Genomic DNA, 17,418 nt, shown 5'->3' on the forward strand with positions numbered 1-17,418 from the left:
CACATTTTACATTTACTAGAAATTGGTTATCACTCTTCAGAAAGTGTTCCATGATTATATACTAGGTATGCAGATCGTCCCATGTGGTCTAGTGGTTAGGATTTCTGGCTCTCACCCAGGAGGCCCGGGTTCGATTCCCGGCGTGGGAATGTTTTATCGTACAAAGATACTTGGTCCCTCTTTTTTCATTGATGCTCATTTTACATTCTCTACTAGAAATTGGTTATGACTCTTTAGAAAGGGTTTCATGCTTATTTACCAGATTATCAGATCGTCCCATGTGGTCTAGTGGTTAGGATTTCTGGCTTTCACCCAGGAGGCCCGGGTTCGATTCCCGGCATGGGAATGTTTTATCGTACAAAGATACTTGATCCCTCTTTTTTCATTTATGCACATTTTACATTCTCTACTAGAAATTGGTTATGACTTTTTAGAAAGGGTTTCATACTTATTTACCAGATTGTCAGATCGTCCCATGTGGTCTAGTGGTTAGGATTTCTGGCTTTCACCCAGGAGGCCCGGGTTCGATTCCCGGCGTGGGAATGTTTTATCGTACAAAGATACTTGGTCCCTCTTTTTTCATTGATGCTCATTTTACATTCTCTACTAGAAATTGGTTATGACTCTTTAGAAAGGGTTTCATGCTTATTTACCAGATTGTCAGATCGTCCCATGTGGTCTAGTGGTTAGGATTTCTGGCTCTCACCCAGGAGGCCCGGGCACGATTCCCGGCGTGGGAATGTTTTATCGTACAAAGATACTTGGTCCCTCTTTTTTCATTGATGCTCATTTTACATTCTCTACTAGGAATTGGTTATGACTCTTTAGAAAGGTTTTCATGCTTATTTACCAGATTGTCAGATCGTCCCATGTGGTCTAGTGGTTAGGATTTCTAGCTTTCACCCAGGAGGCCCGGGTTCGATTCCCGGCATGGGAATGTTTTATCGTACAAAGATACTTGATCCCTGTTTTTTTCATTTATGCACATTTTACATTTACTAGAAATTGGTTATCACTCTTCAGAAAGTGTTTCATGATTATTTACTAGATTTGCAGATCGTCCCATGTGGTCTAGTGGTTATGATTTCTGGCTCTCATCCGGGAGGCCCGGTTTCGATTCCCGGCGTGGGAATGTTTTATCGTACAAAGATACTTGGTCCCTCTTTTTTCATTTATGCACATTTTACATTTACTAGAAATTGGTTATCACTCTTCAGAAAGTGTTCCATGATTATTTACTAGGTATGCAGATCGTCCCATGTGGTCTAGTGGTTAGGATTTCTGGTTCTCACCCAGGAGGCCCGGGCACGATTCCCGGCGTGGGAATGTTTTATCGTACAAAGATACTTGGTCCCTCTTTTTTCATTGATGCTCATTTTACATTCTCTACTAGGAATTGGTTATGACTCTTTAGAAAGGTTTTCATGCTTATTTACCAGATTGTCAGATCGTCCCATGTGGTCTAGTGGTTAGGATTTCTAGCTTTCACCCAGGAGGCCCGGGTTCGATTCCCGGCATGGGAATGTTTTATCGTACAAAGATACTTGACCCCTCTTTTTTTCATTTATGCACATTTTACATTTACTAGAAATTGGTTATCACTCTTCAGAAAGTGTTTCATGATTATTTACTAGATTTGCAGATCGTCCCATGTGGTCTAGTGGTTATGATTTCTGGCTCTCATACGGGAGGCCCGGTTTCGATTCCCGGCGTGGGAATGTTTTATCGTACAAAGATACTTGGTCCCTCTTTTTTCATTGATGCTCATTTTACATTCTCTACTAGAAATTGGTTATGACTCTTTAGAAAGGTGTTCATGCTTATTTACCAGATTGTCTGATCGTCCCATGTGGTCTAGTGGTTAGGATTTCTGGCTTTCACCCAGGAGGCCCGGGTTCGATTCCCGGCATGGGAATGTTTTATCGTACAAAGATACTTGATCCCTCTTTTTTCATTTATGCACATTTTACATTTACTAGAAATTGGTAATCACTCTTCAGAAAGTGTTCCATGATTATTTACTAGGTATGCAGATCGTCCCGTGTGGTCTAGTGGTTAGGATTTGTGGCTCTCACCCAGGAGGCCCGGGTACGATTCCCGGCGCGGGAATGTTTTATCGTACAAAGATACTTGGTCCCTCTTTTTTCATTGATGCTCATTTTACATTCTCTACTAGAAATTGGTTATGACTCTTTAGAAAGGGTTTCATGCTTATTTACCAGATTGTCAGATCGTCCCACGTGGTCTAGTGGTTAGGGTTTCTGGCTTTCACCCAGGAGGCCCGGGTTCGATTCCCGGCATGGGAATGTTCTATCGTACAAAGATACTTGATCCCTCGTTTTTCATTTATGCACATTTTACATTTACTAGAAATTGGTTATCACTCTTCAGAAAGTGTTCCATGATTATTTACTAGGTATGCAGATGGTCCTATGTGGTCTAGTGGTTAGGATTTCTGGCTTTCACCCAGGTGGCCCGGGTTCGATTACCGGCATGGGAATGTTTTATCGTACAAAGATACTTGATCCCTCGTTTTTCATTTATGCACATTTTACATTTACTAGAAATTGGTTATCACTCTTCAGAAAGTGTTCCATGATTATTTACTAGGTATGCAGATCGTCCCATGTGGTCTAGTGGTTAGGATTTCTGGCTCTCACCCAGGAGGCCCGGGTTCGATTCCCGGCGTGGGAATGTTTTATCGTACAAAGATACTTGGTCCCTCTTTTTTCATTGATGCTCATTTTACATTCTCTACTAGAAATTGGTTATGACTCTTTAGAAAGGGTTTCATGCTTATTTACCAGATTGTCAGATCGTCCCATGTGGTCTAGTGGTTAGGATTTCTGGCTTTCACCCAGGAGGCCCGGGTTCGATTCCCGGCATGGGAATGTTTTATCCTACAAAGATACTTGATCCCTCTTTTTTCATTTATGCACATTTTACATTTACTAGAAATTGGTTATCACTCTTCAGAAAGTGTTCCATGATTATTTACTAGGTATGCAGATCGTCCCATGTGGTCTAGTGGTTAGGATTTCTGGCTCTCACCCAGGAGGCCCGGGTTCGATTCCCGGGGTGGGAATGTTTTATCGTACAAAGATACTTGGTCCCTCTTTTTTCATTGATGCTCATTTTACATTCTCTCCTAGGAATTGGTTATGACTCTTTAGAAAGGGTTTCATGCTTATTTACCAGATTGTCAGATCGTCCCGTGTGGTCTAGTGAATAGGATTTCTGGCTTTCACCCAGGAGGCCCGGGTTCGATTCCCGGCATGGGAATGTTTTGTCGTACAAAGATACATGGTCCCTCTTTTTTCATTGATGCTCATTTTACATTCTCTACTAGGAATTGGTTATGACTCTTTAGAAAGGGTTTCATGCTTATTTACCAGATTGTCAGATCGTCCCATGTGGTCTAGTGGTTAGGATTTCTGGCTTTCACCCAGGAGGCCCGGGTTCGATTCCCGGCATGGGAATGTTTTATCGTACAAAGATACTTGATCCCTCTTTTTTCATTTATGCACATTTTACATTTACTAGAAATTGGTTATCACTCTTCAGAAAGTGTTCCATGATTATTTACTAGGTATGCAGATCGTCCCATGTGGTCTATTGGTTAGGATTTCTGGCTTTCGCCCCGGAGGCCCGGGTTCGATTCCCGGCGTGGGAATGTTTTATCGTACAAAGATACTTGGTCTCTCTTTTTTCATTGATGCTCATTTTACATTCTCTACTAGAAATTGGTTATGACTCTTTAGAAAGGGTTTCATGCTTATTTACCAGATTGTCAGATCGTCCCATGTGGTCTAGTGGTTAGGATTTCTGGCTTTCACCCAGGAGGCCCGGGTTCGATTCCCGGCATGGGAATGTTTTATCGTACAAAGATACTTGGTCCCTCTTTTTTCATTGATGCTCATTTTACATTCTCTAATAGGAATTGGTTATGACTCTTTAGAAAGGGTTTCATGCTTATTTACCAGACTGTCAGATCGTCCCATGTGGTCTAGTGGTTAGGATTTCTGGCTTTCACCCAGGATGCCCGGGTTCGATTCCCGGCATGGGAATGTTTTATCGTACAAAGATACTTGATCCCTCTTTTTTTCATTTATGTACATTTACTAGAAATTGGTTATCACTCTTCAGAAAGTGTTCCATGATTATTTACTAGGTATGCTGATCGTCCCATGTGGTCTAGTGGTTAGGATTTCTGGTTCTCACCCAGAAGGCCCGGGTTCGATTCCCGGCGTGGGAATGTTTCATCGTACAAAGATACTTGGTCCCTCTTTTTTCATTGATGCTCATTTTACATTCTCTACTAGAAATTGGTTATGACTCTTTAGAAAGGGTTTCATGCTTATTTACCAGATTGTCAGATCGTCCCGTGTGGTCTAGTGGTTAGGATTTCTGGCTTTCACCCAGGAGGCCCGGGTTCGATTCCCGGCATGGGAATGTTTTATCGTACAAAGATACTTGATCCCTCTTTTTTTCATTTATGTACATTTACTAGAAATTGGTTATCACTCTTCAGAAAGTGTTCCATGATTATTTACTAGGTATGCAGATCGTCCCATGTGGTCTAGTGGTTAGGATTTTTGGTTCTCACCCAGGAGGCCCGGGTTCGATTCCCGGCATGGGAATGTTTTATCGTACAAAGATACATGGTCCCTCTTTTTTCATTGATGCTCATTTTACATTCTCTACTAGAAATTGGTTATGACTCTTTAGAAAGGGTTTCATGCTTATTTACCAGATTGTCAGATCGTCCCATGTGGTCTAGTGGTTAGGATTTCTGGCTTTCACCCAGGAGGCCCGGGTTCGATTCCCGGCATGGGAATGTTTTATCGTACAAAGATACTTGATCCCTCTTTTTTCATTTATGCACATTTTACATTTACTAGAAATTGGTTATCACTCTTCAGAAAGTGTTCCATGATTATTTACTAGGCATGCAAATCGTCCCATGTGGTCTAGTGGTTAGGATTTCTCGCTCTCACCCAGGAGGCCCGGGTTCGATTCCCGGCGAGGGAATGTTTTATCATACAAAGATACTTGGTCCCTCTTTTTCCATTGATGCTCATTTTACATTTACTAGGAATTGGTTATGACTCTTTAGAAAGGGTTTCATGCTTATTTACCAGATTGTCAGATCGTCCCATGTGGTCTAGTGGTTAGGATTTCTGGCTTTCACCCAGGAGGCTCGGGTTCGATTCCCGGCATTGGAATGTTTTATCGTACAAAGATACTTGATCCCTCTTTTTTCATTTATGCACATTTTACATTTACTAGAAATTGGTTATCACTCTTCAGAAAGTGTTCCATGATTATTTACTAGGTATGCAGATCGTCCCATGTGGTCTAGTGGTTAGGATTTCTGGCTCTCACCCAGGAGGCCCGGGTTCGATTCCCAGCGTGGGAATGTTTTATCGTACAAAGATACTTGGTCCCTCTTTTTTCATTGATGCTCATTTTACATTCTCTACTAGAAATTGGTTATGACTCTTTAGAAAGGGTTTCATGCTTATTTACCAGATTGTCAGATCGTCCCATGTGGTCTAGTGGTTAGGATTTCTGGCTCTCACCCAGGAGGCCCGGGTTCGATTCCCGGCGTGGGAATGTTTTATCGTACAAAGATACTTGGTCCCTCTTTTTTCATAGATGCTCATTTTACATTCTCTACTAGGAATTGGTTATGACTCTTTAGAAAGGGTTTCATGCTTATTTACCAGATTATCAGATCGTCCCATGTGGTCTAGTGGTTGGGATTTCTGGCTCTCACCCAGGAGGCCCGGGTTCGATTCCCGGCATGGGAATGTTTTATCGTACAAAGCTACTTGATCCCTCTTTTTTCATTTATGCACATTTTACATTTACAAGAAATTGGTTATCACTCTTCAGAAAGTGTTCCATGATTATTTACTAGGTATGCAGATCGTCCCATGTGGTCTAGTGGTTAGGATTTCTGGCTCTCACCCAGGAGGCCCCGGTACGATTCCCGGCATGGGAATGTTTTATCGTACAAAGATACATGGTCCCTCTTTTTTCATTTATGCACATTTTACATTCTCTACTAGGAATTGGTTATGACTCTTTAGAAAGGGTTTCATGCTTATTTACCAGATTGTCAGATCGTCCCATGTGGTCTAGTGGTTAGGATTTCTGGCTTTCACACAGGAGGCCCGGGTTCGATTCCCGGCATGGGAATGTTTTATCGTACAAAGATACTTGATCCCTCTTTTTTCATTTATGCACATTTTACATTTACTAGAAATTGGTTATCACTCTTCAGAAAGTGTTCCATGATTATTTACTAGGCATGCAGATCGTCCCATGTGGTCTAGTGGTTAGGATTTCTGGCTCTCACCCAGGAGGCCCGGGTTCGATTCCCGGCGTGGGAATGTTTTATCGTACAAAGATACTTGGTCCCTCTTTTTTCATTGATGCTCATTTTACATTCTCTACTAGAAATTGGTTATGACTCTTTAGAAAGGGTTTCATGCTTATTTACCAGATTGTCAGATCGTCCCATGTGGTCTAGTGGTTAGGATTTCTGGCTTTCACCCAGGAGGCCCGGGTTCGATTCCCGGCATGGGAATGTTTTATCGTACAAAGATACTTGATCCCTCTTTTTTCATTTATGCACAATTTACATTTACTAGAAATTGGTTATCACTCTTCAGAAAGTGTTCCATGATTATTTACTAGGTATGCAGATCGTCCCATGTGGTCTAGTGGTTAGGATTTCTGGCTCTCACCCAGGAGGCCCGGGTTCGATTCCCGGCGTGGGAATGTTTTATCGTACAAAGATACTTGGTCCCTCTTTTTTCATTTATGCACATTTTACATTTACTAGAAATTGGTTATCACTCTTCAGAAAGTGTTCCATGTTTATTTACTAGGTATGCAGATCGTCCCATGTGGTCTAGTGGTTAGGATATCTGGCTCTCACCCAGGAGGCCCAGGTTCGGTTCCCGGCGTGGGAATGTTTTATCGTACAAAGATACTTGGTCCCTCTTTTTTCATTGATGCTCATTTTACATTCTCTACTAGAAATTGGTTATGACTCTTTAGAAAGGGTTTCATGCTTATTTACCAGATTGTCAGATCGTCCCATGTGGTCTAGTGGTTAGGATTTCTGGCTTTCACCCAGGAGGCCCGGGTTCGATTCCCGGCATGGGAATGTTTTATCGTACAAAGATACTTGATCCCTCTTTTTTCATTTATGCACATTTTACATTTACTAGAAATTGGTTATCACTCTTCAGAAAGTGTTCCATGATTATTTACTAGGTATGCAGATCGTCCCATGTGGTCTAGTGGTTAGGATTTCTGGCTCTCACCCAGGAGGCCCGGGTTCGATTCCCGGCGTGGGAATGTTTTATCGTACAAAGATACTTGGTCCCTCTTTTTTCATTTATGCACATTTTACATTTACTAGAAATTGGTTATCACTCTTCAGAAAGTGTTCCATGATTATTTACTAGGTATGCAGATCGTCCCATGTGGTCTAGTGGTTAGGATTTCTGGCTCTCACCCAGGAGTCCCGGGTTCGATTCCCGGCGTGGGAATGTTTTATCGTACAAAGATACTTGGTCCCTCTTTTTTCATTGATGCTCATTTTACATTCTCTACTAGAAATTGGTTATGACTCTTTAGAAAGGGTTTCATGCTTATTTACCAGATTGTCAGATCGTCCCATGTGGTCTAGTGGTTAGGATTTCTGGCTTTCACCCAGGATGCCCGGGTTCGATTCCCGGCATGGGAATGTTTTATCGTACAAAGATACTTGATCCCTCTTTTTTCATTTATGCACATTTTACATTTACTAGAAATTGGTTATCACTCTTCAGAAAGTGTTCCATGATTATTTACTAGGTATGCAGATCGTCCCATGTGGTCTAGTGGTTAGGATTTCTGGCTCTCACCCAGGAGGCCCGGGTTCGATTCCCGGCGTGGGAATGTTTTATCGTACAAAGATACTTGGTCCCTCTTTTTTCATTTATGCACATTTTACATTTACTAGAAATTGGTTATCACTCTTCAGAAAGTGTTCCATGTTTATTTACTAGGTATGCAGATCGTCCCATGTGGTCTAGTGGTTAGGATATCTGGCTCTCACCCAGGAGGCCCAGGTTCGGTTCCCGGCGTGGGAATGTTTTATCGTACAAAGATACTTGGTCCCTCTTTTTTCATTGATGCTCATTTTACATTCTCTACTAGAAATTGGTTATGACTCTTTAGAAAGGGTTTCATGCTTATTTACCAGACTGTCAGATCGTCCCATGTGGTCTAGTGGTTAGGATTTCTGGCTCTCACCCAGGAGGCCCGGGCACGATTCCCGGCGTGGGAATGTTTTATCGCACAAAGATACTTGGTCCCTCTTTTTTCATTGATGCTCATTTTACATTCTCTACTAGAAATTGGTTATGACTCTTTAGAAAGGGTTTCATGCTTATTTACCAGATTGTCAGATCGTCCCATGTGGTCTAGTGGTTAGGATTTCTGGCTTTCACCCAGGAGGCCCGGGTTAGATTCCCGGCATGGGAATGTTTTATCGTACAAAGATACTTGATCCCTATTTTTTCATTTATTCACATTTTACATTTACTAGAAATTGGTTATCACTCTTCAGAAAGTGTTCCATGATTATATACTAGGTATGCAGATCGTCCCATGTGGTCTAGTGGTTAGGATTTCTGGCTCTCACCCAGGAGGCCCGGGTTCGATTCCCGGCGTGGGAATGTTTTATCGTACAAAGATACTTGGTCCCTCTTTTTTCATTGATGCTCATTTTACATTCTCTACTAGAAATTGGTTATGACTCTTTAGAAAGGGTTTCATGCTTATTTACCAGATTATCAGATCGTCCCATGTGGTCTAGTGGTTAGGATTTCTGGCTTTCACCCAGGAGGCCCGGGTTCGATTCCCGGCATGGGAATGTTTTATCGTACAAAGATACTTGATCCCTCTTTTTTCATTTATGCACATTTTACATTCTCTACTAGAAATTGGTTATGACTTTTTAGAAAGGGTTTCATACTTATTTACCAGATTGTCAGATCGTCCCATGTGGTCTAGTGGTTAGGATTTCTGGCTTTCACCCAGGAGGCCCGGGTTCGATTCCCGGCGTGGGAATGTTTTATCGTACAAAGATACTTGGTCCCTCTTTTTTCATTGATGCTCATTTTACATTCTCTACTAGAAATTGGTTATGACTCTTTAGAAAGGGTTTCATGCTTATTTACCAGATTGTCAGATCGTCCCATGTGGTCTAGTGGTTAGGATTTCTGGCTCTCACCCAGGAGGCCCGGGCACGATTCCCGGCGTGGGAATGTTTTATCGTACAAAGATACTTGGTCCCTCTTTTTTCATTGATGCTCATTTTACATTCTCTACTAGGAATTGGTTATGACTCTTTAGAAAGGTTTTCATGCTTATTTACCAGATTGTCAGATCGTCCCATGTGGTCTAGTGGTTAGGATTTCTAGCTTTCACCCAGGAGGCCCGGGTTCGATTCCCGGCATGGGAATGTTTTATCGTACAAAGATACTTGATCCCTCTTTTTTTCATTTATGCACATTTTACATTTACTAGAAATTGGTTATCACTCTTCAGAAAGTGTTTCATGATTATTTACTAGATTTGCAGATCGTCCCATGTGGTCTAGTGGTTATGATTTCTGGCTCTCATCCGGGAGGCCCGGTTTCGATTCCCGGCGTGGGAATGTTTTATCGTACAAAGATACTTGGTCCCTCTTTTTTCATTGATGCTCATTTTACATTTACTAGAAATTGGTTATGACTCTTTAGAAAGGTGTTCATGCTTATTTACCAGATTGTCTGATCGTCCCATGTGGTCTAGTGGTTAGGATTTCTGGCTTTCACCCAGGAGGCCCGGGTTCGATTCCCGGCATGGGAATGTTTTATCGTACAAAGATACTTGATCCCTCTTTTTTCATTTATGCACATTTTACATTTACTAGAAATTGGTTATCACTCTTCAGAAAGTGTTCCATGATTATTTACTAGGTATGCAGATCGTCCCGTGTGGTCTAGGGGTTAGGATTTGTGGCTCTCACCCAGTAGGCCCGGGCACGATTCCCGGCGTGGGAATGTTTTATCGTACAAAGATACTTGGTCCCTCTTTTTTCATTGATGCTCATTTTACATTCTCTACTAGGAATTGGTTATGACTCTTTAGAAAGGTTTTCATGCTTATTTACCAGATTGTCAGATCGTCCCATGTGGTCTAGTGGTTAGGATTTCTAGCTTTCACCCAGGAGGCATGGGTTCGATTCCCGGCATGGGAATGTTTTATCGTACAAAGATAGTTGATCCCTCTTTTTTTCATTTATGCACATTTTACATTTACTAGAAATTGGTTATCACTCTTCAGAAAGTGTTTCATGATTATTTACTAGATTTGCAGATCGTCCCATGTGGTCTAGTGGTTATGATTTCTGGCTTTCACCCAGGAGGCCCGGGTTCGATTCCCGGCATGGGAATGTTTTATCGTACAAAGATACTTGATCCCTCTTTTTTCATTTATGCACATTTTACATTTACTAGAAATTGGTTATCACTCTTCAGAAAGTGTTCCATGATTATTTACTAGGTATGCAGATCGTCCCGTGTGGTCTAGGGGTTAGGATTTGTGGCTCTCACCCAGGAGGCCCGGGTACGATTCCCGGCGCGGGAATGTTTTATCGTACAAAGATACTTGGTCCCTCTTTTTTCATTGATGCTCATTTTACATTCTCTACTAGAAATTGCTTATGACTCTTTAGAAAGGGTTTCATGCTTATTTACCAGATTGTCAGATCGTCCCACGTGGTCTAGTGGTTAGGGTTTCTGGCTCTCACCCAGGAGGCCCGGGTTCGATTCCCGGCATGGGAATGTTTTATCGTACAAAGCTACTTGATCCCTCTTTTTTCATTTATGCACATTTTACATTTACAAGAAATTGGTTATCACTCTTCAGAAAGTGTTCCATGATTATTTACTAGGTATGCAGATCGTCCCATGTGGTCTAGTGGTTAGGATTTCTGGCTCTCACCCAGGAGGCCCGGGTTCGATTCCCGGCATGGGAATGTTTTATCGTACAAAGATACTTGGTCCCTCTTTTTTCATTGATGCTCATTTTACATTCTCTACTAGAAATTGGTTATGACTCTTTAGAAAGGGTTTCATGCTTATTTACCAGACTGTCAGATCGTCCCATGTGGTCTAGTGGTTAGGATTTCTGCCTTTCACCCAGGAGGCCCGGGTACGATTCCCGGCATGGGAATGTTTTATCGTACAAAGATACTTGATCCCTCTTTTTTCATTTATGCACATTTTACATTCTCTACTAGAAATTGGTTATGACTCTTTAGAAAGGGTTTCATGCTTATTTACCAGATTGTCAGATCGTCCCATGTGGTCTAGTGGTTAGGATTTCTGGCTTTCACCCAGGAGGCCCGGGTTCGATTCCCGGCATGGGATTGTTTTATCGTACAAAGATACTTGATCCCTCTTTTTTCATTTATGCACATTTTACATTTACTAGGAATTGGTTATCACTCTTCAGAAAGTGTTCCATGATTATTTACTAGGTATGCAGATCGTCCCATGTGGTCTAGTGGTTAGGATTTCTGGCTCTCACCCAGGAGGCCCGGGTTCGATTCCCGGCGTGGGAATGTTTTATCGTACAAAGATACTTGGTCCCTCTTTTTTCATTGATGCTCATTTTACATTCTCTACTAGGAATTGGTTATGACTCTTTAGAAAGGGTTTCATGCTTATTTACCAGATTATCAGATCGTCCCATGTGGTCTAGTGGTTGGGATTTCTGGCTCTCACCCAGGAGGCCCGGATTCGATTCCCGGCATGGGAATGTTTTATCGTACAAAGCTACTTGATCCCTCTTTTTTCATTTATGCACATTTTACATTTACAAGAAATTGGTTATCACTCTTCAGAAAGTGTTCCATGATTATTTACTAGGTATGCAGATCGTCCCATGTGGTCTAGTGGTTAGGATTTCTGGCTCTCACCCAGGAGGCCCGGGTTCGATTCCCGGCGTGGGAATGTTTTATCGTACAAAGATACTTGGTCCCTCTTTTTTCATTGATGCTCATTTTACATTCTCTACTAGGAATTGGTTATGACTCTTTAGAAAGGGTTTCATGCTTATTTACCAGACTGTCAGATCGTCCCATGTGGTCTAGTGGTTAGGATTTCTGGCTTTAACCCAGGAGGCCCGGGTACGATTCCCGGCATGGGAATGTTTTATCGTACAAAGATACTTGATCCCTCTTTTTTCATTTATGCACATTTTACATTCTCTACTAGAAATTGGTTATGACTCTTTAGAAAGGGTTTCATGCTTATTTACCAGATTGTCAGATCGTCCCATGTGGTCTAGTGGTTAGGATTTCTGGCTTTCACCCAGGAGGCCCGGGATCGATTCCCGGCATGGGAATGTTTTATTGTACAAAGATACTTGATCCCTCTTTTTTCATTTATGCACGTTTTACATTTACTAGAAATTGGTTATCACTCTTCAGAAAGTGTTCCATGATTATTTACTAGGTATGCAGATCGTCCCATGTGGTCTAGTGGTTAGGATTTCTGGCTCTCACCCAGGAGGCCCGGGTTCGATTCCCGGCATGGGAATGTTTTATCGTACAAAGATACTTGGTCCCTCTTTTTTCATTGATGCTCATTTTACATTCTCTACTAGAAATTGGTTATGACTCTTTAGAAAGGGTTTCATGCTTATTTACCAGACTGTCAGATCGTCCCATGTGGTCTAGTGGTTAGGATTTCTGGCTTTCACCCAGGAGGCCCGGGTTCGATTCCCGGCATGGGAATGTTTTATCGTACAAAGATACTTGATCCCTCTTTTTTCATTTATGCACAATTTACATTTACTAGAAATTGGTTATCACTCTTCAGAAAGTGTTCCATGATTATTTACTAGGTATGCAGATCGTCCCATGTGGTCTAGTGGTTAGGATTTCTGGCTTTCACCCAGGAGGCCCGGGTTCGATTCCCGGCATGGGAATGTTTTATCGTACAAAGATACTTGGTCCCTCTTTTTTCATTGATGCTCATTTTACATTCTCTACTAGAAATTGGTTATGACTCTTTAGAAAGGGTTTCATGCTTATTTACCAGACTGTCAGATCGTCCCATGTGGTCTAGTGGTTAGGATTTCTGGCTTTCACCCAGGAGGCCCGGGTTCGATTCCCGGCATGGGAATGTTTTATCGTACAAAGATACTTGATCCCTCTTTTTTCATTTATGCACATTTTACATTTACTAGAAATTGGTTATCACTCTTCAGAAAGTGTTCCATGATTATTTACTAGGTATGCAGATCGTCCCATGTGGTCTAGTGGTTAGGATATCTGGCTCTCATCCAGGAGGCCCGGGTTCGATTCCCGGCGTGGGAATGTTTTATCGTACAAAGATACTTGGTCCCTCTTTTTTCATTGATGCTCATTTTACATTCTCTACTAGAAATTGGTTATGACTCTTTAGAAAGGGTTTCATGCTTATTTACCAGATTATCAGATCGTCCCATGTGGTCTAGTGGTTAGGATTTCTGGCTTTCACCCAGGAGGCCCGGGTTCGATTCCCGGCATGGTAATGTTTTATCGTACAAAGATACTTGATCCCTCTTTTTTCATTTATGCACATTTTACATTCTCTACTAGAAATTGGTTATGACTTTTCAGAAAGGGTTTCATGCTTATTTACCAGATTGTCAGATCGTCCCATGTGGTCTAGTGATTAGGATTTCTGGCTTTCACCCAGGAGGCCCGGGTTCGATTCCCGGCGTGGGAATGTTTTATCGTACAAAGATACTTGGTCCCTCTTTTTTCATTGATGCTCATTTTACATTCTCTACTAGAAATTGGTTATGACTCTTTAGAAAGGGTTTCATGCTTATTTACCAGATTGTCAGATCGTCTCATGTGGTCTAGTGGTTAGGATTTCTGGCTCTCACCCAGGAGGCCCGGGCACGATTCCCGGCGTGGGAATGTTTTATCGTACAAAGATACTTGGTCCCTCTTTTTTCATTGATGCTCATTTTACATTCTCTACTAGGAATTGGTTATGACTCTTTAGAAAGGTTTTCATGCTTATTTACCAGATTGTCAGATCGTCCCATGTGGTCTAGTGGTTAGGATTTCTAGCTTTCACCCAGAAGGCCCGGGTTCGATTCCCGGCATGGGAATGTTTTATCGTACAAAGATACTTGATCCCTCTTTTTTTCATTTATGCACATTTTACATTTACTAGAAATTGGTTATCACTCTTCAGAAAGTGTTTCATGATTATTTACTAGATTTGCAGATCGTCCCATGTGGTCTAGTGGTTATGATTTCTGGCTCTCATCCGGGAGGCCCGGGTTCGATTCCCGGCATGGGAATGTTTTATCGTACAAAGATACTTGATCCCTCTTTTTTCATTTATGCACAATTTACATTTACTAGAAATTGGTTATCACTCTTCAGAAAGTATTCCATGATTATTTACTAGGTATGCAGATCGTCCCATGTGGTCTAGTGGTTAGGATTTCTGGCTCTCACCCAGGAGGTCCGGGTTCGATTCCCGGCGTGGGAATGTTTTATCGTACAAAGATACTTGGTCCCTCTTTTTTCATTGATGCTCATTTTACATTCTCTACTAGAAATTGGTTATGACTCTTTAGAAAGGGTTTCATGCTTATTTACCAGATTATCAGATCGTCCCATGTGGTCTAGTGGTTAGGATTTCTGGCTTTCACCCAGGAGGCCCGGGTTCGATTCCCGGCATGGTAATGTTTTATCGTACAAAGATACTTGATCCCTCTTTTTTCATTTATGCACATTTTACATTCTCTACTAGAAATTGGTTATGACTTTTCAGAAAGGGTTTCATGCTTATTTACCAGATTGTCAGATCGACCCATGTGGTCTAGTGGTTAGGATTTCTGGCTTTCACCCAGGAGGCCCGGGTTCGATTCCCGGCGTGGGAATGTTTTATCGTACAAAGATACTTGGTCCCTCTTTTTTCATTGATGCTCATTTTACATTCTCTACTAGAAATTGGTTATGACTCTTTAGAAAGGGTTTCATGCTTATTTACCAGATTGTCAGATCGTCTCATGTGGTCTAGTGGTTAGGATTTCTGGCTCTCACCCAGGAGGCCCGGGCACGATTCCCGGCGTGGGAATGTTTTATCGTACAAAGATACTTGGTCCCTCTTTTTTCATTGATGCTCATTTTACATTCTCTACTAGGAATTGGTTATGACTCTTTAGAAAGGTTTTCATGCTTATTTACCAGATTGTCAGATCGTCCCATGTGGTCTAGTGGTTAGGATTTCTAGCTTTCACCCAGAAGGCCCGGGTTCGATTCCCGGCATGGGAATGTTTTATCGTACAAAGATACTTGATCCCTCTTTTTTTCATTTATGCACATTTTACATTTACTAGAAATTGGTTATCACTCTTCAGAAAGTGTTTCATGATTATTTACTAGATTTGCAGATCGTCCCATGTGGTCTAGTGGTTATGATTTCTGGCTCTCATCCGGGAGGCCCGGTTTCGATTCCCGGCGTGGGAATGTTTTATCGTACAAAGATACTTGGTCCCTCTTTTTTCATTGATGCTCATTTTACATTCTCTACTAGAAATTGGTTATGACTCTTTAGAAAGGTGTTCATGCTTATTTACCAGATTGTCTGCTCGTCCCATGTGGTCTAGTGGTTAGGATTTCTGTCTTTCACCCAGGAGGCCCGGGTTCGATTCCCGGCATGGGAATGTTTTATCGTACAAAGATACTTGATCCCTCTTTTTTCATTTATGCACATTTTACATTTACTAGAAATTGGTTATCACTCTTCAGAAAGTGTTCCATGATTATTTACTAGGTATGCAGATCGTCCCGTGTGGTCTAGTGGTTAGGATTTGTGGCTCTCACCCAGGAGGCCCGGGTACGATTCCCGGCGCGGAAATGTTTTATCGTACAAAGATACTTGGTCCCTCTTTTTTCATTGATGCTCATTTTACATTCTCTACTAGAAATTGCTTATGACTCTTTAGAAAGGGTTTCATGCTTATTTACCAGATTGTCAGATCGTCCAACGTGGTCTAGTGGTTAGGGTTTCTGGCTTTCACCCAGGAGGCCCGGGTTCGATTCCCGGCATGGGAATGTTTTATCGTACAAAGATACTTGATCCCTCGTTTTTCATTTATGCACATTTTACATTTACTAGAAATTGGTTATCACTCTTCAGAAAGTGTTCCATGATTATTTACTAGGTATGCAGATCGTCCTATGTGGTCTAGTGGTTAGGATTTCTGGCTTTCACCCAGGTGGCCCGGGTTCGATTCCCGGCATGGGAATGTTTTATCGTACAAAGATACTTGATCCCTCTTTTTTCATTTATGCACATTTTACATTTACTAGAAATTGGTTATCACTCTTCAGAAAGTGTTCCATGATTATTTACTAGGTATGCAGATCGTCCCATGTGGTCTAGTGGTTATGATTTCTGGCTCTCATCCGGGAGGCCCGGTTTCGATTCCCGGCGTGGGAATGTTTTATCGTACAAAGATACTTGGTCCCTCTTTTTTCATTGATGCTCATTTTACATTCTCTACTAGAAATTGGTTATGACTCTTTAGAAAGGTGTTCATGCTTATTTACCAGATTGTCTGATCGTCCCATGTGGTCTAGTGGTTAGGATTTCTGGCTTTCACCCAGGAGGCCCGGGTTCGATTCCCGGCATGGGAATGTTTTATCGTACAAAGATACTTGATCCCTCGTTTTTCATTTATGCACATTTTACATTTACTAGAAATTGGTTATCACTCTTCAGAAAGTGTTCCATGATTATTTACTAGGTATGCAGATCGTCCCATGTGGTCTAGTGGTTAGGATTTCTGGCTTTCACCCCGGAGGCCCGGATTCGATTCCCGGCGTGGGAATGTTTTATCGTACAAAGATACTTGGTCCCTCTTTTTTCATTGATGCTCATTTTACATTCTCTACTAGGAATTGGTTATGACTCTTTAGAAAGGGTTTCATGCTTATTTACCAGATTGTCAGATCGTCCCATGTGGTCTAGTGGTTAGGATTTCTGGCTTTCACCCAGGAGGCCCGGGTTCGATTCCCGGCATGGGAATGTTTTATCGTACAAAGATACTTGATCCCTCTTTTTTTCATTTATGTACATTTACTAGAAATTGGTTATCACTCTTCAGAAAGTGTTCCATGATTATTTACTAGGTATGCAGATCGTCCCATGTGGTCTAGTGGTTAGGATTTCTGGTTCTCACCCAGGAGGCCCGGGTTCGATTCCCGGCGTGGGAATGTTTTATCGTACAAAGATACTTGGTCCCTCTTTTTTCATTGATGCTCATTTTACATTCTCTACTAGA

General features: G+C 41.8%; 82 non-coding genes across 82 annotated transcripts; all 82 read left to right on the top strand.

Moving 5' to 3' along the window:
- Positions 1-77: 77 nt before the first annotated feature.
- TRNAE-CUC (transfer RNA glutamic acid (anticodon CUC)) lies at positions 78-149 on the top strand. The gene has a single exon. It is a non-coding gene; the product is annotated as a tRNA-Glu (tRNA).
- A 125-nt stretch (positions 150-274) lies between these two features.
- Positions 275-346, top strand: TRNAE-UUC (transfer RNA glutamic acid (anticodon UUC)). Its single transcript has one exon. It is a non-coding gene; the product is annotated as a tRNA-Glu (tRNA).
- Positions 347-471: 125 nt separating this feature from the next.
- TRNAE-UUC (transfer RNA glutamic acid (anticodon UUC)) lies at positions 472-543 on the top strand. The gene has a single exon. It is a non-coding gene; the product is annotated as a tRNA-Glu (tRNA).
- A 125-nt stretch (positions 544-668) lies between these two features.
- TRNAE-CUC (transfer RNA glutamic acid (anticodon CUC)) lies at positions 669-740 on the top strand. The gene has a single exon. It is a non-coding gene; the product is annotated as a tRNA-Glu (tRNA).
- Positions 741-865: 125 nt separating this feature from the next.
- Positions 866-937, top strand: TRNAE-UUC (transfer RNA glutamic acid (anticodon UUC)). Its single transcript has one exon. It is a non-coding gene; the product is annotated as a tRNA-Glu (tRNA).
- A 123-nt stretch (positions 938-1,060) lies between these two features.
- On the top strand, positions 1,061-1,132 carry TRNAE-CUC (transfer RNA glutamic acid (anticodon CUC)). Its single transcript has one exon. It is a non-coding gene; the product is annotated as a tRNA-Glu (tRNA).
- Positions 1,133-1,254: 122 nt separating this feature from the next.
- On the top strand, positions 1,255-1,326 carry TRNAE-CUC (transfer RNA glutamic acid (anticodon CUC)). The gene has a single exon. It is a non-coding gene; the product is annotated as a tRNA-Glu (tRNA).
- A 125-nt stretch (positions 1,327-1,451) lies between these two features.
- TRNAE-UUC (transfer RNA glutamic acid (anticodon UUC)) lies at positions 1,452-1,523 on the top strand. The gene has a single exon. It is a non-coding gene; the product is annotated as a tRNA-Glu (tRNA).
- Positions 1,524-1,843: 320 nt separating this feature from the next.
- Positions 1,844-1,915, top strand: TRNAE-UUC (transfer RNA glutamic acid (anticodon UUC)). Its single transcript has one exon. It is a non-coding gene; the product is annotated as a tRNA-Glu (tRNA).
- A 122-nt stretch (positions 1,916-2,037) lies between these two features.
- Positions 2,038-2,109, top strand: TRNAE-CUC (transfer RNA glutamic acid (anticodon CUC)). The gene has a single exon. It is a non-coding gene; the product is annotated as a tRNA-Glu (tRNA).
- Positions 2,110-2,234: 125 nt separating this feature from the next.
- Positions 2,235-2,306, top strand: TRNAE-UUC (transfer RNA glutamic acid (anticodon UUC)). Its single transcript has one exon. It is a non-coding gene; the product is annotated as a tRNA-Glu (tRNA).
- A 122-nt stretch (positions 2,307-2,428) lies between these two features.
- Positions 2,429-2,500, top strand: TRNAE-UUC (transfer RNA glutamic acid (anticodon UUC)). Its single transcript has one exon. It is a non-coding gene; the product is annotated as a tRNA-Glu (tRNA).
- A 122-nt stretch (positions 2,501-2,622) lies between these two features.
- Positions 2,623-2,694, top strand: TRNAE-CUC (transfer RNA glutamic acid (anticodon CUC)). Its single transcript has one exon. It is a non-coding gene; the product is annotated as a tRNA-Glu (tRNA).
- A 125-nt stretch (positions 2,695-2,819) lies between these two features.
- Positions 2,820-2,891, top strand: TRNAE-UUC (transfer RNA glutamic acid (anticodon UUC)). Its single transcript has one exon. It is a non-coding gene; the product is annotated as a tRNA-Glu (tRNA).
- Positions 2,892-3,013: 122 nt separating this feature from the next.
- TRNAE-CUC (transfer RNA glutamic acid (anticodon CUC)) lies at positions 3,014-3,085 on the top strand. Its single transcript has one exon. It is a non-coding gene; the product is annotated as a tRNA-Glu (tRNA).
- A 125-nt stretch (positions 3,086-3,210) lies between these two features.
- On the top strand, positions 3,211-3,282 carry TRNAE-UUC (transfer RNA glutamic acid (anticodon UUC)). Its single transcript has one exon. It is a non-coding gene; the product is annotated as a tRNA-Glu (tRNA).
- A 125-nt stretch (positions 3,283-3,407) lies between these two features.
- TRNAE-UUC (transfer RNA glutamic acid (anticodon UUC)) lies at positions 3,408-3,479 on the top strand. Its single transcript has one exon. It is a non-coding gene; the product is annotated as a tRNA-Glu (tRNA).
- A 122-nt stretch (positions 3,480-3,601) lies between these two features.
- TRNAE-UUC (transfer RNA glutamic acid (anticodon UUC)) lies at positions 3,602-3,673 on the top strand. The gene has a single exon. It is a non-coding gene; the product is annotated as a tRNA-Glu (tRNA).
- A 125-nt stretch (positions 3,674-3,798) lies between these two features.
- Positions 3,799-3,870, top strand: TRNAE-UUC (transfer RNA glutamic acid (anticodon UUC)). Its single transcript has one exon. It is a non-coding gene; the product is annotated as a tRNA-Glu (tRNA).
- A 125-nt stretch (positions 3,871-3,995) lies between these two features.
- Positions 3,996-4,067, top strand: TRNAE-UUC (transfer RNA glutamic acid (anticodon UUC)). Its single transcript has one exon. It is a non-coding gene; the product is annotated as a tRNA-Glu (tRNA).
- A 116-nt stretch (positions 4,068-4,183) lies between these two features.
- On the top strand, positions 4,184-4,255 carry TRNAE-CUC (transfer RNA glutamic acid (anticodon CUC)). The gene has a single exon. It is a non-coding gene; the product is annotated as a tRNA-Glu (tRNA).
- A 125-nt stretch (positions 4,256-4,380) lies between these two features.
- TRNAE-UUC (transfer RNA glutamic acid (anticodon UUC)) lies at positions 4,381-4,452 on the top strand. The gene has a single exon. It is a non-coding gene; the product is annotated as a tRNA-Glu (tRNA).
- A 116-nt stretch (positions 4,453-4,568) lies between these two features.
- TRNAE-CUC (transfer RNA glutamic acid (anticodon CUC)) lies at positions 4,569-4,640 on the top strand. The gene has a single exon. It is a non-coding gene; the product is annotated as a tRNA-Glu (tRNA).
- A 125-nt stretch (positions 4,641-4,765) lies between these two features.
- On the top strand, positions 4,766-4,837 carry TRNAE-UUC (transfer RNA glutamic acid (anticodon UUC)). The gene has a single exon. It is a non-coding gene; the product is annotated as a tRNA-Glu (tRNA).
- A 122-nt stretch (positions 4,838-4,959) lies between these two features.
- TRNAE-CUC (transfer RNA glutamic acid (anticodon CUC)) lies at positions 4,960-5,031 on the top strand. The gene has a single exon. It is a non-coding gene; the product is annotated as a tRNA-Glu (tRNA).
- A 122-nt stretch (positions 5,032-5,153) lies between these two features.
- Positions 5,154-5,225, top strand: TRNAE-UUC (transfer RNA glutamic acid (anticodon UUC)). The gene has a single exon. It is a non-coding gene; the product is annotated as a tRNA-Glu (tRNA).
- A 122-nt stretch (positions 5,226-5,347) lies between these two features.
- On the top strand, positions 5,348-5,419 carry TRNAE-CUC (transfer RNA glutamic acid (anticodon CUC)). Its single transcript has one exon. It is a non-coding gene; the product is annotated as a tRNA-Glu (tRNA).
- Positions 5,420-5,544: 125 nt separating this feature from the next.
- On the top strand, positions 5,545-5,616 carry TRNAE-CUC (transfer RNA glutamic acid (anticodon CUC)). The gene has a single exon. It is a non-coding gene; the product is annotated as a tRNA-Glu (tRNA).
- A 125-nt stretch (positions 5,617-5,741) lies between these two features.
- Positions 5,742-5,813, top strand: TRNAE-CUC (transfer RNA glutamic acid (anticodon CUC)). Its single transcript has one exon. It is a non-coding gene; the product is annotated as a tRNA-Glu (tRNA).
- A 122-nt stretch (positions 5,814-5,935) lies between these two features.
- Positions 5,936-6,007, top strand: TRNAE-CUC (transfer RNA glutamic acid (anticodon CUC)). The gene has a single exon. It is a non-coding gene; the product is annotated as a tRNA-Glu (tRNA).
- Positions 6,008-6,132: 125 nt separating this feature from the next.
- On the top strand, positions 6,133-6,204 carry TRNAE-UUC (transfer RNA glutamic acid (anticodon UUC)). The gene has a single exon. It is a non-coding gene; the product is annotated as a tRNA-Glu (tRNA).
- Positions 6,205-6,326: 122 nt separating this feature from the next.
- On the top strand, positions 6,327-6,398 carry TRNAE-CUC (transfer RNA glutamic acid (anticodon CUC)). The gene has a single exon. It is a non-coding gene; the product is annotated as a tRNA-Glu (tRNA).
- A 125-nt stretch (positions 6,399-6,523) lies between these two features.
- On the top strand, positions 6,524-6,595 carry TRNAE-UUC (transfer RNA glutamic acid (anticodon UUC)). The gene has a single exon. It is a non-coding gene; the product is annotated as a tRNA-Glu (tRNA).
- Positions 6,596-6,717: 122 nt separating this feature from the next.
- Positions 6,718-6,789, top strand: TRNAE-CUC (transfer RNA glutamic acid (anticodon CUC)). Its single transcript has one exon. It is a non-coding gene; the product is annotated as a tRNA-Glu (tRNA).
- A 122-nt stretch (positions 6,790-6,911) lies between these two features.
- Positions 6,912-6,983, top strand: TRNAE-CUC (transfer RNA glutamic acid (anticodon CUC)). Its single transcript has one exon. It is a non-coding gene; the product is annotated as a tRNA-Glu (tRNA).
- A 125-nt stretch (positions 6,984-7,108) lies between these two features.
- Positions 7,109-7,180, top strand: TRNAE-UUC (transfer RNA glutamic acid (anticodon UUC)). Its single transcript has one exon. It is a non-coding gene; the product is annotated as a tRNA-Glu (tRNA).
- A 122-nt stretch (positions 7,181-7,302) lies between these two features.
- On the top strand, positions 7,303-7,374 carry TRNAE-CUC (transfer RNA glutamic acid (anticodon CUC)). The gene has a single exon. It is a non-coding gene; the product is annotated as a tRNA-Glu (tRNA).
- A 122-nt stretch (positions 7,375-7,496) lies between these two features.
- Positions 7,497-7,568, top strand: TRNAE-CUC (transfer RNA glutamic acid (anticodon CUC)). Its single transcript has one exon. It is a non-coding gene; the product is annotated as a tRNA-Glu (tRNA).
- A 125-nt stretch (positions 7,569-7,693) lies between these two features.
- TRNAE-UUC (transfer RNA glutamic acid (anticodon UUC)) lies at positions 7,694-7,765 on the top strand. The gene has a single exon. It is a non-coding gene; the product is annotated as a tRNA-Glu (tRNA).
- A 122-nt stretch (positions 7,766-7,887) lies between these two features.
- TRNAE-CUC (transfer RNA glutamic acid (anticodon CUC)) lies at positions 7,888-7,959 on the top strand. The gene has a single exon. It is a non-coding gene; the product is annotated as a tRNA-Glu (tRNA).
- Positions 7,960-8,081: 122 nt separating this feature from the next.
- On the top strand, positions 8,082-8,153 carry TRNAE-CUC (transfer RNA glutamic acid (anticodon CUC)). Its single transcript has one exon. It is a non-coding gene; the product is annotated as a tRNA-Glu (tRNA).
- A 125-nt stretch (positions 8,154-8,278) lies between these two features.
- TRNAE-CUC (transfer RNA glutamic acid (anticodon CUC)) lies at positions 8,279-8,350 on the top strand. Its single transcript has one exon. It is a non-coding gene; the product is annotated as a tRNA-Glu (tRNA).
- A 125-nt stretch (positions 8,351-8,475) lies between these two features.
- TRNAE-UUC (transfer RNA glutamic acid (anticodon UUC)) lies at positions 8,476-8,547 on the top strand. The gene has a single exon. It is a non-coding gene; the product is annotated as a tRNA-Glu (tRNA).
- Positions 8,548-8,669: 122 nt separating this feature from the next.
- On the top strand, positions 8,670-8,741 carry TRNAE-CUC (transfer RNA glutamic acid (anticodon CUC)). Its single transcript has one exon. It is a non-coding gene; the product is annotated as a tRNA-Glu (tRNA).
- Positions 8,742-8,866: 125 nt separating this feature from the next.
- TRNAE-UUC (transfer RNA glutamic acid (anticodon UUC)) lies at positions 8,867-8,938 on the top strand. The gene has a single exon. It is a non-coding gene; the product is annotated as a tRNA-Glu (tRNA).
- A 125-nt stretch (positions 8,939-9,063) lies between these two features.
- TRNAE-UUC (transfer RNA glutamic acid (anticodon UUC)) lies at positions 9,064-9,135 on the top strand. Its single transcript has one exon. It is a non-coding gene; the product is annotated as a tRNA-Glu (tRNA).
- A 125-nt stretch (positions 9,136-9,260) lies between these two features.
- TRNAE-CUC (transfer RNA glutamic acid (anticodon CUC)) lies at positions 9,261-9,332 on the top strand. The gene has a single exon. It is a non-coding gene; the product is annotated as a tRNA-Glu (tRNA).
- A 125-nt stretch (positions 9,333-9,457) lies between these two features.
- TRNAE-UUC (transfer RNA glutamic acid (anticodon UUC)) lies at positions 9,458-9,529 on the top strand. The gene has a single exon. It is a non-coding gene; the product is annotated as a tRNA-Glu (tRNA).
- Positions 9,530-9,652: 123 nt separating this feature from the next.
- TRNAE-CUC (transfer RNA glutamic acid (anticodon CUC)) lies at positions 9,653-9,724 on the top strand. The gene has a single exon. It is a non-coding gene; the product is annotated as a tRNA-Glu (tRNA).
- Positions 9,725-9,846: 122 nt separating this feature from the next.
- On the top strand, positions 9,847-9,918 carry TRNAE-UUC (transfer RNA glutamic acid (anticodon UUC)). Its single transcript has one exon. It is a non-coding gene; the product is annotated as a tRNA-Glu (tRNA).
- A 319-nt stretch (positions 9,919-10,237) lies between these two features.
- On the top strand, positions 10,238-10,309 carry TRNAE-UUC (transfer RNA glutamic acid (anticodon UUC)). The gene has a single exon. It is a non-coding gene; the product is annotated as a tRNA-Glu (tRNA).
- Positions 10,310-10,432: 123 nt separating this feature from the next.
- Positions 10,433-10,504, top strand: TRNAE-UUC (transfer RNA glutamic acid (anticodon UUC)). The gene has a single exon. It is a non-coding gene; the product is annotated as a tRNA-Glu (tRNA).
- A 319-nt stretch (positions 10,505-10,823) lies between these two features.
- On the top strand, positions 10,824-10,895 carry TRNAE-CUC (transfer RNA glutamic acid (anticodon CUC)). The gene has a single exon. It is a non-coding gene; the product is annotated as a tRNA-Glu (tRNA).
- A 122-nt stretch (positions 10,896-11,017) lies between these two features.
- TRNAE-CUC (transfer RNA glutamic acid (anticodon CUC)) lies at positions 11,018-11,089 on the top strand. The gene has a single exon. It is a non-coding gene; the product is annotated as a tRNA-Glu (tRNA).
- A 125-nt stretch (positions 11,090-11,214) lies between these two features.
- Positions 11,215-11,286, top strand: TRNAE-UUC (transfer RNA glutamic acid (anticodon UUC)). Its single transcript has one exon. It is a non-coding gene; the product is annotated as a tRNA-Glu (tRNA).
- A 125-nt stretch (positions 11,287-11,411) lies between these two features.
- On the top strand, positions 11,412-11,483 carry TRNAE-UUC (transfer RNA glutamic acid (anticodon UUC)). Its single transcript has one exon. It is a non-coding gene; the product is annotated as a tRNA-Glu (tRNA).
- A 122-nt stretch (positions 11,484-11,605) lies between these two features.
- TRNAE-CUC (transfer RNA glutamic acid (anticodon CUC)) lies at positions 11,606-11,677 on the top strand. Its single transcript has one exon. It is a non-coding gene; the product is annotated as a tRNA-Glu (tRNA).
- A 125-nt stretch (positions 11,678-11,802) lies between these two features.
- On the top strand, positions 11,803-11,874 carry TRNAE-CUC (transfer RNA glutamic acid (anticodon CUC)). Its single transcript has one exon. It is a non-coding gene; the product is annotated as a tRNA-Glu (tRNA).
- Positions 11,875-11,996: 122 nt separating this feature from the next.
- Positions 11,997-12,068, top strand: TRNAE-CUC (transfer RNA glutamic acid (anticodon CUC)). Its single transcript has one exon. It is a non-coding gene; the product is annotated as a tRNA-Glu (tRNA).
- A 322-nt stretch (positions 12,069-12,390) lies between these two features.
- On the top strand, positions 12,391-12,462 carry TRNAE-UUC (transfer RNA glutamic acid (anticodon UUC)). The gene has a single exon. It is a non-coding gene; the product is annotated as a tRNA-Glu (tRNA).
- A 122-nt stretch (positions 12,463-12,584) lies between these two features.
- Positions 12,585-12,656, top strand: TRNAE-CUC (transfer RNA glutamic acid (anticodon CUC)). Its single transcript has one exon. It is a non-coding gene; the product is annotated as a tRNA-Glu (tRNA).
- A 125-nt stretch (positions 12,657-12,781) lies between these two features.
- TRNAE-UUC (transfer RNA glutamic acid (anticodon UUC)) lies at positions 12,782-12,853 on the top strand. Its single transcript has one exon. It is a non-coding gene; the product is annotated as a tRNA-Glu (tRNA).
- Positions 12,854-12,975: 122 nt separating this feature from the next.
- Positions 12,976-13,047, top strand: TRNAE-UUC (transfer RNA glutamic acid (anticodon UUC)). Its single transcript has one exon. It is a non-coding gene; the product is annotated as a tRNA-Glu (tRNA).
- A 125-nt stretch (positions 13,048-13,172) lies between these two features.
- On the top strand, positions 13,173-13,244 carry TRNAE-UUC (transfer RNA glutamic acid (anticodon UUC)). Its single transcript has one exon. It is a non-coding gene; the product is annotated as a tRNA-Glu (tRNA).
- Positions 13,245-13,366: 122 nt separating this feature from the next.
- On the top strand, positions 13,367-13,438 carry TRNAE-CUC (transfer RNA glutamic acid (anticodon CUC)). The gene has a single exon. It is a non-coding gene; the product is annotated as a tRNA-Glu (tRNA).
- Positions 13,439-13,563: 125 nt separating this feature from the next.
- TRNAE-UUC (transfer RNA glutamic acid (anticodon UUC)) lies at positions 13,564-13,635 on the top strand. Its single transcript has one exon. It is a non-coding gene; the product is annotated as a tRNA-Glu (tRNA).
- A 125-nt stretch (positions 13,636-13,760) lies between these two features.
- On the top strand, positions 13,761-13,832 carry TRNAE-UUC (transfer RNA glutamic acid (anticodon UUC)). Its single transcript has one exon. It is a non-coding gene; the product is annotated as a tRNA-Glu (tRNA).
- Positions 13,833-14,154: 322 nt separating this feature from the next.
- On the top strand, positions 14,155-14,226 carry TRNAE-UUC (transfer RNA glutamic acid (anticodon UUC)). The gene has a single exon. It is a non-coding gene; the product is annotated as a tRNA-Glu (tRNA).
- Positions 14,227-14,349: 123 nt separating this feature from the next.
- TRNAE-CUC (transfer RNA glutamic acid (anticodon CUC)) lies at positions 14,350-14,421 on the top strand. The gene has a single exon. It is a non-coding gene; the product is annotated as a tRNA-Glu (tRNA).
- A 122-nt stretch (positions 14,422-14,543) lies between these two features.
- On the top strand, positions 14,544-14,615 carry TRNAE-CUC (transfer RNA glutamic acid (anticodon CUC)). The gene has a single exon. It is a non-coding gene; the product is annotated as a tRNA-Glu (tRNA).
- Positions 14,616-14,740: 125 nt separating this feature from the next.
- On the top strand, positions 14,741-14,812 carry TRNAE-UUC (transfer RNA glutamic acid (anticodon UUC)). Its single transcript has one exon. It is a non-coding gene; the product is annotated as a tRNA-Glu (tRNA).
- Positions 14,813-14,937: 125 nt separating this feature from the next.
- Positions 14,938-15,009, top strand: TRNAE-UUC (transfer RNA glutamic acid (anticodon UUC)). Its single transcript has one exon. It is a non-coding gene; the product is annotated as a tRNA-Glu (tRNA).
- Positions 15,010-15,331: 322 nt separating this feature from the next.
- Positions 15,332-15,403, top strand: TRNAE-UUC (transfer RNA glutamic acid (anticodon UUC)). Its single transcript has one exon. It is a non-coding gene; the product is annotated as a tRNA-Glu (tRNA).
- A 123-nt stretch (positions 15,404-15,526) lies between these two features.
- TRNAE-CUC (transfer RNA glutamic acid (anticodon CUC)) lies at positions 15,527-15,598 on the top strand. The gene has a single exon. It is a non-coding gene; the product is annotated as a tRNA-Glu (tRNA).
- A 125-nt stretch (positions 15,599-15,723) lies between these two features.
- Positions 15,724-15,795, top strand: TRNAE-UUC (transfer RNA glutamic acid (anticodon UUC)). The gene has a single exon. It is a non-coding gene; the product is annotated as a tRNA-Glu (tRNA).
- A 319-nt stretch (positions 15,796-16,114) lies between these two features.
- Positions 16,115-16,186, top strand: TRNAE-UUC (transfer RNA glutamic acid (anticodon UUC)). Its single transcript has one exon. It is a non-coding gene; the product is annotated as a tRNA-Glu (tRNA).
- Positions 16,187-16,308: 122 nt separating this feature from the next.
- Positions 16,309-16,380, top strand: TRNAE-UUC (transfer RNA glutamic acid (anticodon UUC)). Its single transcript has one exon. It is a non-coding gene; the product is annotated as a tRNA-Glu (tRNA).
- Positions 16,381-16,502: 122 nt separating this feature from the next.
- On the top strand, positions 16,503-16,574 carry TRNAE-CUC (transfer RNA glutamic acid (anticodon CUC)). Its single transcript has one exon. It is a non-coding gene; the product is annotated as a tRNA-Glu (tRNA).
- Positions 16,575-16,699: 125 nt separating this feature from the next.
- On the top strand, positions 16,700-16,771 carry TRNAE-UUC (transfer RNA glutamic acid (anticodon UUC)). The gene has a single exon. It is a non-coding gene; the product is annotated as a tRNA-Glu (tRNA).
- A 122-nt stretch (positions 16,772-16,893) lies between these two features.
- On the top strand, positions 16,894-16,965 carry TRNAE-UUC (transfer RNA glutamic acid (anticodon UUC)). Its single transcript has one exon. It is a non-coding gene; the product is annotated as a tRNA-Glu (tRNA).
- A 125-nt stretch (positions 16,966-17,090) lies between these two features.
- TRNAE-UUC (transfer RNA glutamic acid (anticodon UUC)) lies at positions 17,091-17,162 on the top strand. The gene has a single exon. It is a non-coding gene; the product is annotated as a tRNA-Glu (tRNA).
- Positions 17,163-17,278: 116 nt separating this feature from the next.
- Positions 17,279-17,350, top strand: TRNAE-CUC (transfer RNA glutamic acid (anticodon CUC)). The gene has a single exon. It is a non-coding gene; the product is annotated as a tRNA-Glu (tRNA).
- Positions 17,351-17,418: the final 68 nt, after the last annotated feature.

This window comes from Pholcus phalangioides, unplaced genomic scaffold (assembly GCF_987345545.1).
Source record: "Pholcus phalangioides strain wild (caught in Gottingen) unplaced genomic scaffold, Ppha-v1.0 ptg000022l_1, whole genome shotgun sequence".
NCBI lineage: Eukaryota > Metazoa > Arthropoda > Arachnida > Araneae > Pholcidae > Pholcus > Pholcus phalangioides.